At 39.9% G+C, this 12,144-nt stretch overlaps 1 protein-coding gene across 1 annotated transcript in view; it reads left to right on the top strand.

The window, feature by feature from the left end:
* The window catches only part of METTL13 (methyltransferase 13, eEF1A N-terminus and K55), a 109,754-nt gene that overhangs the window by 60,790 nt on the left and 36,820 nt on the right, over nt 1-12,144 (top strand). The window lies entirely within an intron of this gene.

The raw sequence follows: 12,144 nt of genomic DNA, 5'->3' as shown, positions 1-12,144 counted from the left end.
CTGTATGGGTGGATGATTGTGTGTATGGGTGGGTTAGTGAGTATGTGTTTTTATAATTGATTGTTTAAGAGAGTAAATATGTTTCCATTTCTGTAGAAGTCTGTGTAGTGGTGTGTATATAGCAGTATAATCAAGTAAATGGTTTTTTGATAGTTTATTTGCATGTGTGAATTTGTGTGTGAGTAACTATATGGATGAGTATTAGTGTGTAACAGGATGTATAGGTGTATGAGTACATATGATGAGTAAGTACATGCATGAGTGACTATATAGAACTGTTGGTGAATGAGTGGATGTGTATGTAGATGTTGGAATTACCTAATAAGTTGTTGTAATTGGTATTGGTTTCTCCTTTTTTAAGAAAATGTTAGTTTCTATTTTTGAATGTGTGTGTCAAAGGTTATCTTATGCTGATAGGAGGTCTGCCACTTTGTCACAAGGATGTTGTCATCAGTGATGTCATGAGTGATGTCACTGACCATGTCATGAGTGATGTAATATGTGACGTCATCAGCAGTGCATTGCACGCGCAAGTTATAGTGAGTCCAACTAACTATAACGTGGGAATTTCAATGGTTTTATGCGAGTAAAATTTCCACCTAACTATAACTGGTGTGAAACCTATGGTTTTTTCAGTGAATATATATATATATATATATATATATATATATATATTCTTCAACACTTATTCAGGGATTCTGCAATGGATTAAAAAATAAAATATCATGAACAGATTAATAAAGTTTGTAAAAACAAAGACGAAAAATGTAACATTCAAATGTTTTAAATGTTCTATAAATGTGAAGAAATTTGAACTTGGAGACAAAAACCTAAGTTGGTATCCTCCAATTGATTTGTGGGAGCAGTGCAAGTGCATCAAACAAAATATGGTATGGCCGATGGGTGGCCTTAATTGCATTTCGAAAAGCTTCACCCTTCCCATTAATGTTATTTTTTATTTAAATATTTGTTTGTGACTTAAATCAACTATTTCGTCATATGTGTTTTCTTGTAGGAGACTTGTATCTATATTTTTGTGCATTGCTTTGTGATTCAAATCATTTAAATTGGTTAGGCCAGGGTTCCTGGATTCAAAGGGGTTACTCGTATTCCAGTTATGAATAAGTGTGGAGGGGTGGTCCACAGAAGTCAAATGGTCGAATACTATTGCCTTAGGAGGTTAATGTAGCTGCTAACAGTGTACTGTTTTTTGTGTAGCTCTGTAAGAAAGCCCCAGCAAATGTTGAAATGGGACCCCAGAAATTTTTTTCTGCTAGAATACAGGATTTGTATTTTGGGGTATAATTCCAGTCCAGGGCCAGGCAGATTCAGACTCCTTGGATGAGTTATTTGAGCGGTGGACATGCAAGTCTGTTAGTTGGATAGAATAGGATAATGGAGGGATAGAAGAATCTAGTAGTTTGATGAGGTTTTGGATGAGTAAAAGGAGATATGGAGGAGGAGGAATCTAGAAATAGATTTGGAAGATCATAGTAGTAAAATTAGGTTTGAGATGAGTCGAAGGAGGGATACATGAGGGGAGAGTTTAGAAAGGGTTGTTTGGGAGATCTTAGTAGTAAAAGGAAGTTTGAGGTGAGCCAGGTAGGGATAGAGGAGGGAAGAGCCTAGAAGTATTATTTTGAAGATGGTAGTAGAATGAGGTTTAGGATGAGTAAGAGAGTGGAGGTAGAGGATATATTGAGAGGAATGGTGTGAGACCGAGAAGTGCATTGGAGTGAGTCAAATCTTTTTTTGTTTTCTTCTACAGTAGGCGTAAAGTAATACATATATAGATACATGAATACATAGAAATAGTTTACATGTATAAAGAAGATAATATATTGAGATTTAAAGTTATAGTGAATAAACTCAGACTTTCAAGTGTTGCTGTACTTGAAGCTAATTTATTTGTGTATTTTCATAACTAATCTATTTTATTTGATATTTTTCTCCAATATTTCAATAGTGAAGCACTTATATATAGAATACTTATCATTTTTACATATTGTGATAGATGATTAAAACAGAGACCTATAAGCATCTAATCAAATAACTTCTATGAAAACTATGCGGTGAACTCTATAGATTGTTAGCCATAGAAAAAAATATATTTACCCATAAGTAATACATACATTTGTTAAGCAGACCGTAAGAATGTATATTTTAAAACCCATAGTCAAAAGCCACCTGTGCCCCTTTTCAGTTCTGTATTTCTCCAAGGTGCTTGTTTTAATTTTGTCACGTCTTGTTGTTCTTAGTGATATTAGGATATCAAAAGCTTCCTGTATCCACTCATAATGTTTTTGAATGGAATTTATTGTGTCTCGATCTGTGTTGGATGTCAGTTGTGTTTCTAAGTAGTCAGAATTGAGTTTGTTACATGGTTGAAAGGTGGATGCATGTTAGGTGGTTTTAGGTGTGCCTGGAGTAATCATTTGAAAGGTAACTAATTCTAAATTTGCAAAAATGGCATATAGGTTGTGTCCAGCAATGTGTTTGGGTTTTTGTATGATCTGCTGTAGTTTCAGAGTGACTAGGCCAAGGATGATAACTATTGGATGGGGCACATTGGGTTTGTAAACCAAATGTCCAAATTACCAAGAATGCTTAGGTTGGAGTGTAGTGTTATAAGGTTTGAAATTGTGTCTAGAAAGTGTATGGGAATGTTGCATTACTATGTTGTAGTCTATAAAGGAGGAGGAAGTTGTAGGAGGACGTCGGTGTGGGATGCATCTGTTGATGAAGGCTGCACAAAGTTGTATGGAAATGTCCACTTTGGCAAGATTTTGCTTGACCAGAACAGTTAGTCCACCTCCTCTTTTGTCTATATGATTTTGTATGATAGTTTGATAGCCTGGAGGAACGGCTCCGTACAACACTGCAGCCATGCCATCTTCCAACCATGATTCAGTTATGAAGAGTAAGTCAGGTTGCGTGTCAGTGTGTAGGTCATAGGTGTGGTGCTTGTTTTTAGAGAGTGAATGAGCATTTATTAGTAGGCAGTTTAGAGATTGTGTTTTGGTGGTGGTGTGACTTTGTTTTCTAGGAGAGTGAGCACTATTTTTGAACTTGTAGCAGGTGTGTCATTGGTGCTGGTATTAACTGTATGAGCATAGCAATAGTGTTTTTCTATATCATATTCCTCCTCCAGCAGGCTTAGAAGGCATTTTGTTCGGTCTCCATGTAGGTGGTGGAGATGGTGGTTGAGAGTGCGTTGGCGCCCTGTGTTGTTTTTGTAGAGTAGCCTTGTTGTGTAATAAATGTTGAGATGGAAGTTGTGAAGAGTGGCATGTTTATTTTGTTTGCGGCTGTTTAGGGTGGAAGGTGTGTTGGTTAGGGGTGGTGGTGGAGCATGTGGGTCATGTTTTAAGGCTCTAAGTTTTGCAATGGATGAGAGGCGGGTGAATGAGAGTTGTGTTGATGAATTTGTGGTAGGTGTTTGGTGAAGATAGAAAAATTGGGAGTAACAATGGTTTTGAAATGTGTTATTTGTGTATTCATGAGGGTGGGAGTGGGTGTATGTTTCTAATTTGTGATGAAATGTATTGTGGAATTGTGTGTGTGTGAGAGAGATATTGATGTGCTGTGGGTGTTTTAGGTTTTGTTTTTGTGGAGTATCAAGAGAAGATATTGATGTAGTTGTTTTCTGAGAAGGATCGGTATGGAAAGTACTGTGGGTGAGTGACAGCGGAATGGTAAAGAAGGTGGGGATGTGTTTTGGAAAAGTGTTTATGTTGTTTTTGATGGGAGATGGACAAGTGTTATGAGTGTTTGTGTTAAATTTGATAGCCGGGAGAGGTAATGTGTTGTGGAGTGTAAGGATTGTTTGGTTGTGTGTTTTTGGTAAAAATAGGAGGAGGATGTTGGTGGATGATATGATGGAGGGCTGAGCATAGGTTTTCTGCTGACAGAAAGGGGTCCGTTAGGAGCACATAGAGTGTAGGGCTGGTGTATTGAATGAACAGGTAGTGTTTGTCTTGATGGATTAAAGTTATGTCTATTGTGGTTTTGTGTTGTATTGGTGATGTGTGGATTTGTTAGGGGTATAGGACAAAGTGGTGTTTCGTTTGAGAGTGGAGCTGCCATTGTGTGGTAGAAGAGTGTATAGATGTGCTTTGTGGGGTTTTGTAGTAGCTGTTGAGACATTGATGTGTAGATAGGATTCATTTGTTGTAAATGAGAAGTGTGGATTTGTTGTGCGTGTGTTAATATGTCTGAGGGTCTTGCGGAGTTAAGGTGGTGGCTGGTAAATGGTAACAAGCATTTGAATTGCAATAGCTCTCGCATTAGGAAAGTTTGAGCTATTGGTATTGTAAAGTACATTTTTTTAATTTATGTGTTGGTTTTGAAAATAGCGAAATAAATAGCTTTGTCATTTACAATGCCAATAGTTGTAACTTTCGCAAATGTGACACCTATAGCATTTGTAATGCAATCTGTGTTGTATTTACGTGACTTAGATGTATTGATATTACAACTAAAATGGCTTTTAATTTTTTTAATAATTAACACTTAATAAAAGTTATTGGAATTTATAATGGCAATAGCTTAAACTTTTGTACATAACTTTTGAGAAGATTATGTTCAGTGTATTTTATTGTGACGAAAATCCAAGAACAGAAGTTAAATATTAACACCTTTTTGTGACATTTGTAATAAAGCTTGCAACATTGAGAGAACATATTTGAACCAGTTGTTGTTGAATGGTTGCACAGATTGATGCTGTGGTGGCGCTGAGTGATGTTGTGGTTGCGACGAGTGATGTGGCGTTCAGTGACGCTGTGGGAGCGCGTAGTGATGTTGTGGTGCCCCTGAGTAATACTGATGTTAAACAAATTAATGGACCGTGACCTTTCTATGGGTAACAGCAAAAGCACAACCAGAATATAGGTATAACATGACATGATTTGCTTAAAGTGGTGATTACTAGTGACCAAACATTTGTATTCTGGAGACAGCTTGAAAATATTTCTACCAAGGAGCAAAAAGCATCCGTCAGAACTCATGGGAGGTTCTGTGTTGAATGTATGAGACATCTTACATTTTGGCAAGCGGGCTAGAAAATATTGGCCTTTCAAAAAAGCGTGGTATTCAAAGAGGTGTAAAGTATGTGTCGTTAGGGCACATTGATGGAAATGAATAGGGTGCGGTGCAGAAAAATGCACCGAACAAAGCTTTTTCCGAAAAATGGGTGAAAACGTAAGGTAACCAAATGACGGCTCACTTTTGCACCACAATCACTTATCTGGTGTGGTAATTATGAAATATTAGCGCATCACATCATAAAAAAAAATTAAAACTGTCCCGTTACCATCAGCTGGTAATTGAAAATTTACAAACGTGCGGTATTAAGAGGCTACAGAGTTATTCCTTATTTTTCCAAATGAAGAGCTAACACCCACTGTATATTATTCCCTAGGCGTCTGCCTAATTGGCCCTGGTAGCTAGCACTTTCGAGAAAGGCAAAGAGTAAAATGCCTGTTAGAAACCCAGAAAACTGCGTAAGGCTTTTAATCAGGTCACCATATTTCGTTTTGCGATCGGAAAAAAGCAGCCTGTCACTGTCAACTACAGGATTCCGAGATAGAAGAAACTAGGGTGACATTAATGTGCTTCATCACATGAGACAAAACGCTGCTATTTCCTGTGAGTAAACTGTGCAAGGCGAAACACACCGGCAGCAGAGCACGGACATTATCTGGTTAGCGTTCGACCAGGATTATCTAGGTTTCGATGTTCTCGTTTCTGGAACCGAAACCATCCTCTTATCAATTCCAGTGTGCTGGGTCATATCTACGTCCTCACTCAAAACAAACAGATCACTTCAGCGCTGCCAACGGCTGTTACAAACATATTGTGCTAGCTGATGTCAATTATCGAAAAGCAAATGGATCCTCTTACTTTGTGACTCACATGGTTAGGTTTTTCACGTGAATAAGGCACAGAGTGGAGTGTGAACTACCAAAAGATGGAAGGCGTGCGTATGCTACGAGCGAGGGCTGGAACGCAGGCGAGAGAGGCGGGCTCTGCTTTGGTAGGCAGGAAAGTTCTTTGGAGCCTGCGAGGTTCCGGGAGATGCCCCGCCTCTGTGCCAGGCTTGCGGTGACGTAGCTCATCTGGAGTGCGGCACCTTGGAGGCTGAGGGGTGTGGGTAGTGGAGAGCCCAGAAGAAAGCAGGGATTCCGGGAGTGCTGGCGTTCCCGGGAGAGAGCAGGAGGAGAGAAATCCGGTGATGCGACGGAATGATGGAGCCAGCGACAAAAGAGCCCAGTAAGTGGTGGGGAGTGGGGGGTGTGTGCGCGCGCGTGTGTGTGTGTGTGTGTGCCTGCGCGCACGTGTGTGTGTGTGTGTGTGTGTGCATGCATGCGTGAGTGTGGCTGTTGCATGTGTTTGTGTGTGTGTGTGTGCATGCGTGCATGCGGCTGTGTGTGTGTATGTGTTAGTCACTTGCTGATAATGTGGGATAGGAGATGTGCACGGCGCCGGGCTGGGCGTACTCGCCCACGAGGTGAAATCAGAGGGCTTGCGCGTGCACATCCCCTGTCTCAGATTCCCAGGAAGTGGGATAACAATAGATACTTCGCTGGACGCAATGCTTCGCATTGCTACACCAGCTCGACCTAAAAAGGGCAGCATTACTGGCCCTAGGCGGGACCTGTCCAGAACAGGCCCAAAAAGGCAACTGACCTTGTCCTCTCCGCCCGGGCTGAGACGCCCTGAGCCTTTAGGTTAAATTGCCCTAAGGCAGGTGACCTTTAGCCACTGGGAACCCAAGCCCTAGGACCAATGGGAGACCTGACCCTTTTAACCAATCAGAAACCCAGACCTATCAGCCGATCAGAGCTCTAACCCGAAGTCCAATAGAAACCCTAGACCTAGGAACCACTCAGAGCACAGATGCAACAACCAGTAAGAAAGTTTATATAAGGGGCATGTGACCTTCAGCACAGGCTGGTGTGCAGGAGGCACGGAGGTGCTCCTGAAGTCTGAAACTTCTTGGATACAGACCAGCTCATTCTACACTTTGTAGTTCCTGTTCAACCCTGCAGGTAAGGCCTAAGTCTAAAGCCACTAAAAAAACTGCTTTTTGTGCACTTATATCACTTTTTCTATCCAAAAGCGAGTGATACAGGCACTTTCCAAACAAAACCTAAACCACTAAGCAGATTAAGCAGTCTCTTAAAAACACTAGTTGGGCTCTGAGGTGTATTGGCCTTTTTTAGCTTGTAAAAGAGGGGGGTGGTTGCCTTCTAGAGGCCTTATCACAGTACAGGGGTTACCCAATAGAGAAATGTAAACAGTCATGGAAAGAAGAAAACAGCAGTTTTAAAAATACCAATTGCACAGAAACCAAGAGATAAATGTAAACGGTCACAGGTCGAGGAAAAGAGCAGTTTTAATGATTCAAATACACAGCACAAAGTCTGTATTTTTTTCCACCTTCTTTGCTCACTTGGCAGTGCAGCCTCTTTTTTTTGTTATGGCAGATGGAGGAGTAAACTTGAACAGCGAGAGGAGAGAGCGAGGGAGCAAGCAATAACACAGACAGCGGTTGGGGGCAAGCAAGAATATGGGCAGCAGTTGGGGACAAGCAACAACATGGACAGCAGTAAGAGGATGGGAGGGTGCAAGTAATAGCACGGACAGTGGGATGTAGCAAGCAACAATACAGACCGCTCGAGGGAGGTGGAAGAGGTCAAGCTACAACACATAAAACAGAAGGAGGGTGCAAGCACCAACACAGACCGCAGGAGGGGGAGAAGAAAATGAGGGAACCATATGAAAAAGACACACTCTGGTAAAGTTCTTAAAACTATAGATAAAAATAGCACCTAATAAAAAGAGCATTTTAAGAATACAAGCAATTCATCAATAGTCCAGGGGATGGACAAACGAAGGAAATTTACGACAGCTGACCAAAAAAATGCAAGCACATGTGAGTGGCAAGCCAACCTGGTAAGTGATACGTGACCTCCAAGCCCACTGTATATGAAACAAAAAATAATGCATGATCTGTCTTTGGGTCGACCTAAAAAAGTTAACATTTTCCGATGCTCATATAAAGCTCTCCAAGCCCCTTGGATCAGGGTTGTGCAACATAAAATTGGGAAAGAAAATTGTTTCAAGGTGTGTTAGCTCAAATGGATGAACTCCTATAAACCAAGACCATAACTCCTAGACTACAGATGATTGTTATAATGAAATTCCAACTTTGAGCATATTAATGTGATCTACAGGAATTGAAAGCTGTGGCCATTGTGGCAAGAAAAGGCTAACAAAAACGAGGGCCAGATATGCAATGTCATTTTGTGTTCACAGAAAACCTGATGTGTAATATTGGGCTGCTTGTGACCTTAAAAAATGCCATTTGGTATGTTACAAACCCAAATTGCAATACAGTAACAGGTTACTGAATCACGATTTGGGACTTAATACCGAATCGGTATTTGCAAGTGGTATGTTTAAGGCTTCCCGTCCAATTACCAATTAGAAATGGGATTCAATAATGTTTTGCCACCGAAATCTGGTTGCAAAACAATAATATTTTACTGACTACACAAATGTCACGGTAACCACTTACCCTTTGTGAATGTTGACAAAATTGTTTTTTAGATTACGTGGTGGTCCCCTCCCTACTCATGAAAAAAATGTTACGTAAACTATTCTTTTATTATTACTTTTTTTTAACGCATCCCATTTTCCTTTAATGAAAATGAGTTGCATTTGAAAAAAATAATGATTACTAAAAAGCAGTCAATCAAGGTGATCTACTGACCCCAGCAGGCCACTATCCTTGTGATGGTTGCGAATCATAGTGGGTCGCATTTTGTGACCTACTTTATTAGTGTTCATGAGGGCGGTTGAATTCGTGACCCACTATAATTTGGTATTTTGCAAACCGAACTATTAGTACATAGGTTGGTTTGCAAAATACCACCCTGATTGCAAAAAAACTTGGCACAAAGTGCAACAAGTATTTTGCGACCATTGCTTTGTAGATCTAGACCACGCTATTTGGTAACAGTACTTTTTTGGAGTTATTTTACTGCCATCACTTGTGCCTAGCGCAATGCTTCCCAAACATTTTAGAACCACAACCCACTTTAGTATGACAAACGATCGCAGCCCACCTAGCTTTAATGGACATGAGGCAGGCAATTTTTTTAATGTAGCTATAGCATGTGTTAGCTCATTGCCATTTACAGACAGCACATTTCCATTTAAATGGTCATCAAATTTACACAGATATATATTTTTAAACTATTTTGCACACAAGTGATAATGTGGGGAACTCAGGTTTCAGTGAATATTTATTATTTGTGCATCACCGAATAGAGGCTTTTGCATTGTTCTGATTCTATTAAAATCTTTGTTTCAATCACACTTCAGAATTATATAGAAATGTTTCTTTTTTTTGCTTTCCTAACTGTTGAACTTATAGTGTTTATGCAGGCATTCCCTTGTTGTTATGTTACGAAAAAATGACATCCTACAGCCTTTCCTTTTATCACACTTCATGTACCTCCGCAAAATTGGCACATTATACACTTTTCTTTTCTTTCCCCGACTGGAAAATGTGAGAGAAGTTAGTATACCCCAATCCTGTGTTTAAAAAACATAAGCTGCAGAAGACATAGCCTGACTTTTGACCTGTGAGTTTGAAGAGCGCAGCACACGTGACAAGATAAATGGAGGGTTTAAAGGCATCTTTATTTATAGGTTGGACATATCACCATAAATCAAGGATAGGGAAACATTGGTCTAGAGCTAAATTTGAAGGAATGTCTGTAAACTGTAAAATGTAAATTGTAAAAAAGGTAGAAACAGAATACAGACAATGTTAAAAAAAAAAAAAACTAGATCACAACAGACGAATGCCACAACCGTAGCAGCTCACAGTAATCTGCCTCCAGAGGGCTCAAATGTTGTACATTTTGCTGTGCATTCATTTAAGCGAGCCTGTGACGTTTGCCCTGTGTTGTTTAGGTCGAGAATTCGAGACCGCTTGTATATACTTTAGTAAATACTTACAATTATATACTTATATGTGCATGTACTTTGGGGGCACTGGAGATCAGCCCAGGGACTTGTCTGCTTCTGCTTAGGGACTTTTTTCTGTTAAACTGCCTCTATTTAACTGTCTTGGTGGAAAACGACCAGCAGAGGTCAGTAAAATACCAGAATTGCTTTCTGCTGAGGGACTACTTTTTTGAATTTTTCTGCCAACTGCCTCGATTTAACTTTCTTGATAGAAAACGACCAGCAGAGGTCAGTAAAATACCAGAATCACTTTAGCCTTCTCTAGAATTCAGTCCATAGAAATTGTCTTCCTCTAGCACCCGTAGACAATAATATTCTTTTCAAATCTTGTATTTTCAGTGATATGACCACAGAAGGCCCTGATTTTATGTTAAAAACAGAGCTTTGGACTATACCATTTCCTTCTAAAAGGCAATATTTCTCTCCATGTGTTCCCATACCTGGCGTGTCACGCAGTTTGTTGCTTACTTTCCCACCATGTTAAAGAGCAGTAGATGTTTCAACACCCAGGCTAATGTGCTGCATATCTAAATACATATAAGATCCCATTGCATTGCAAATTCTTGTTTTATTGCTGATTGATTGTTGATTATCAGATGACCGTATAAAGCTCTCCTGCTAATCAGCAGAAAGACCCTTTGTAATGCAAGCTCTGGAGGCACCCCTGTGCGGCGATAAATGACAATGTGTGGCCGCCCACGCTCTCACTCTAAAGGGAACAGTGGTTGTGTTGTGGGTCTGCAAATCCCAGTCCCTGTAACTTAAAGTAATTAATTTTCTTCTGCAGACTGGTCCAGCTCATTTTATAGGGTGCTTCGGAATGATTCAGGTTGGTTATAAAACAAAGGACCTCTTTCTCAAACAGCTGCAATTTATATTCAGTGTCTCCTAACCTAATCCTACTAATGTATGGAATATAAGAAATGTGTTGTATCAGAGGTTCCATTGACAGTGCAAACATTAAGGGTGTGTGGGGGCTTCCTTGTCTTATTTCACTCATTATTGAGCCAGTTGATCTTAGTAAAGGGCTATTCGTGGTGGGATTGGAGGACGGTTTTCATCATTGGGTCTATTTTAATTTTATAAAGCACATCGTCAACCCTGATGAACGTCAACTCTTCATCAAGCGAGTGAAGCTTATTTCATTTGGCTGTTTATCCTAGGGTCACTGCTAGTCTTGGGTTGTCTCCTGCTCTTTTTTTTTTTTATTTCAATCTAAGCCAGATTGTTGTGTGGAAATCAATTTGGACCATATAGTGTGAAGCTTTGTTACTAGGACAGAAGCAAATAGTTTACCTCACAGTTTAAAGCCACAGGACTGTGGGATTTTGTTAGGTTTGAGCAGGAGTGAAAGATGAGGTAGGCACGGTTTCTCATACACTCCTGGATGTCAGAATATAGCTTATTATTTTGAAAGTGGTCCAGCTAAAAGAGATGCATAGACTTTGTAGAATGAGACTTAAAAGACATCTGGCCCAAGGGACTTTAAACTAGGAATGCATTTTATTGCTTCTCTAACTTTCTCAGCTATAATTCCCTTCCCTAATGCTGCCAGGTCTGCATAGCAATCAGGGGGAGTGTAATTACGGACATAATCATATTGTTTGATTGGATACACCAGCAGGCCTTTAAAAAGAGAGGGCTAGAACGAGACAAATGCATCTAAAGTCTCTGGTGTGGACATGAGTTTAGTGCCTTTGTTATAAATTCTTTCCTCCTATAAGATTTTGTGATTTCATCGGCCTTCGTTTATATGCCAGGCATCTCTCTGCTTTGTCCCCTTTTTTGCAGTGTGTTTGCTTAATATACCAAAAAATTTGGTTGCATCCTTCATAAAAAGCTGATCTAATTTGCGCCATTTTCTGTGCAATTCTCTGAGCACGTGTGGTGAAACCTCTGTTTGAGTCGCAATTCAGCTTGCCTTAGTTATGTCTCAAGAATTTAATTTTCTTTTTGTTAAGCTAAACATTTAAAATTAGTTGTATGGATTATTACATCTCCCCGAAGTACCACTTCAGCTTCTTCCCATAGCGCAGAATGGTTCGCTGTTCTCCCTATCACTTTTTGGGTCTCGCTGGTAATGCATCCAAAGGATGCATGTGT

Source organism: Lissotriton helveticus, chromosome 1_1 (assembly GCF_964261635.1).
Source record: "Lissotriton helveticus chromosome 1_1, aLisHel1.1, whole genome shotgun sequence".
Lineage (NCBI taxonomy): Eukaryota > Metazoa > Chordata > Amphibia > Caudata > Salamandridae > Lissotriton > Lissotriton helveticus.
Note: the sequence above shows the minus strand (reverse complement) of the source record. Positions and strands in the feature narration are given on the sequence as shown.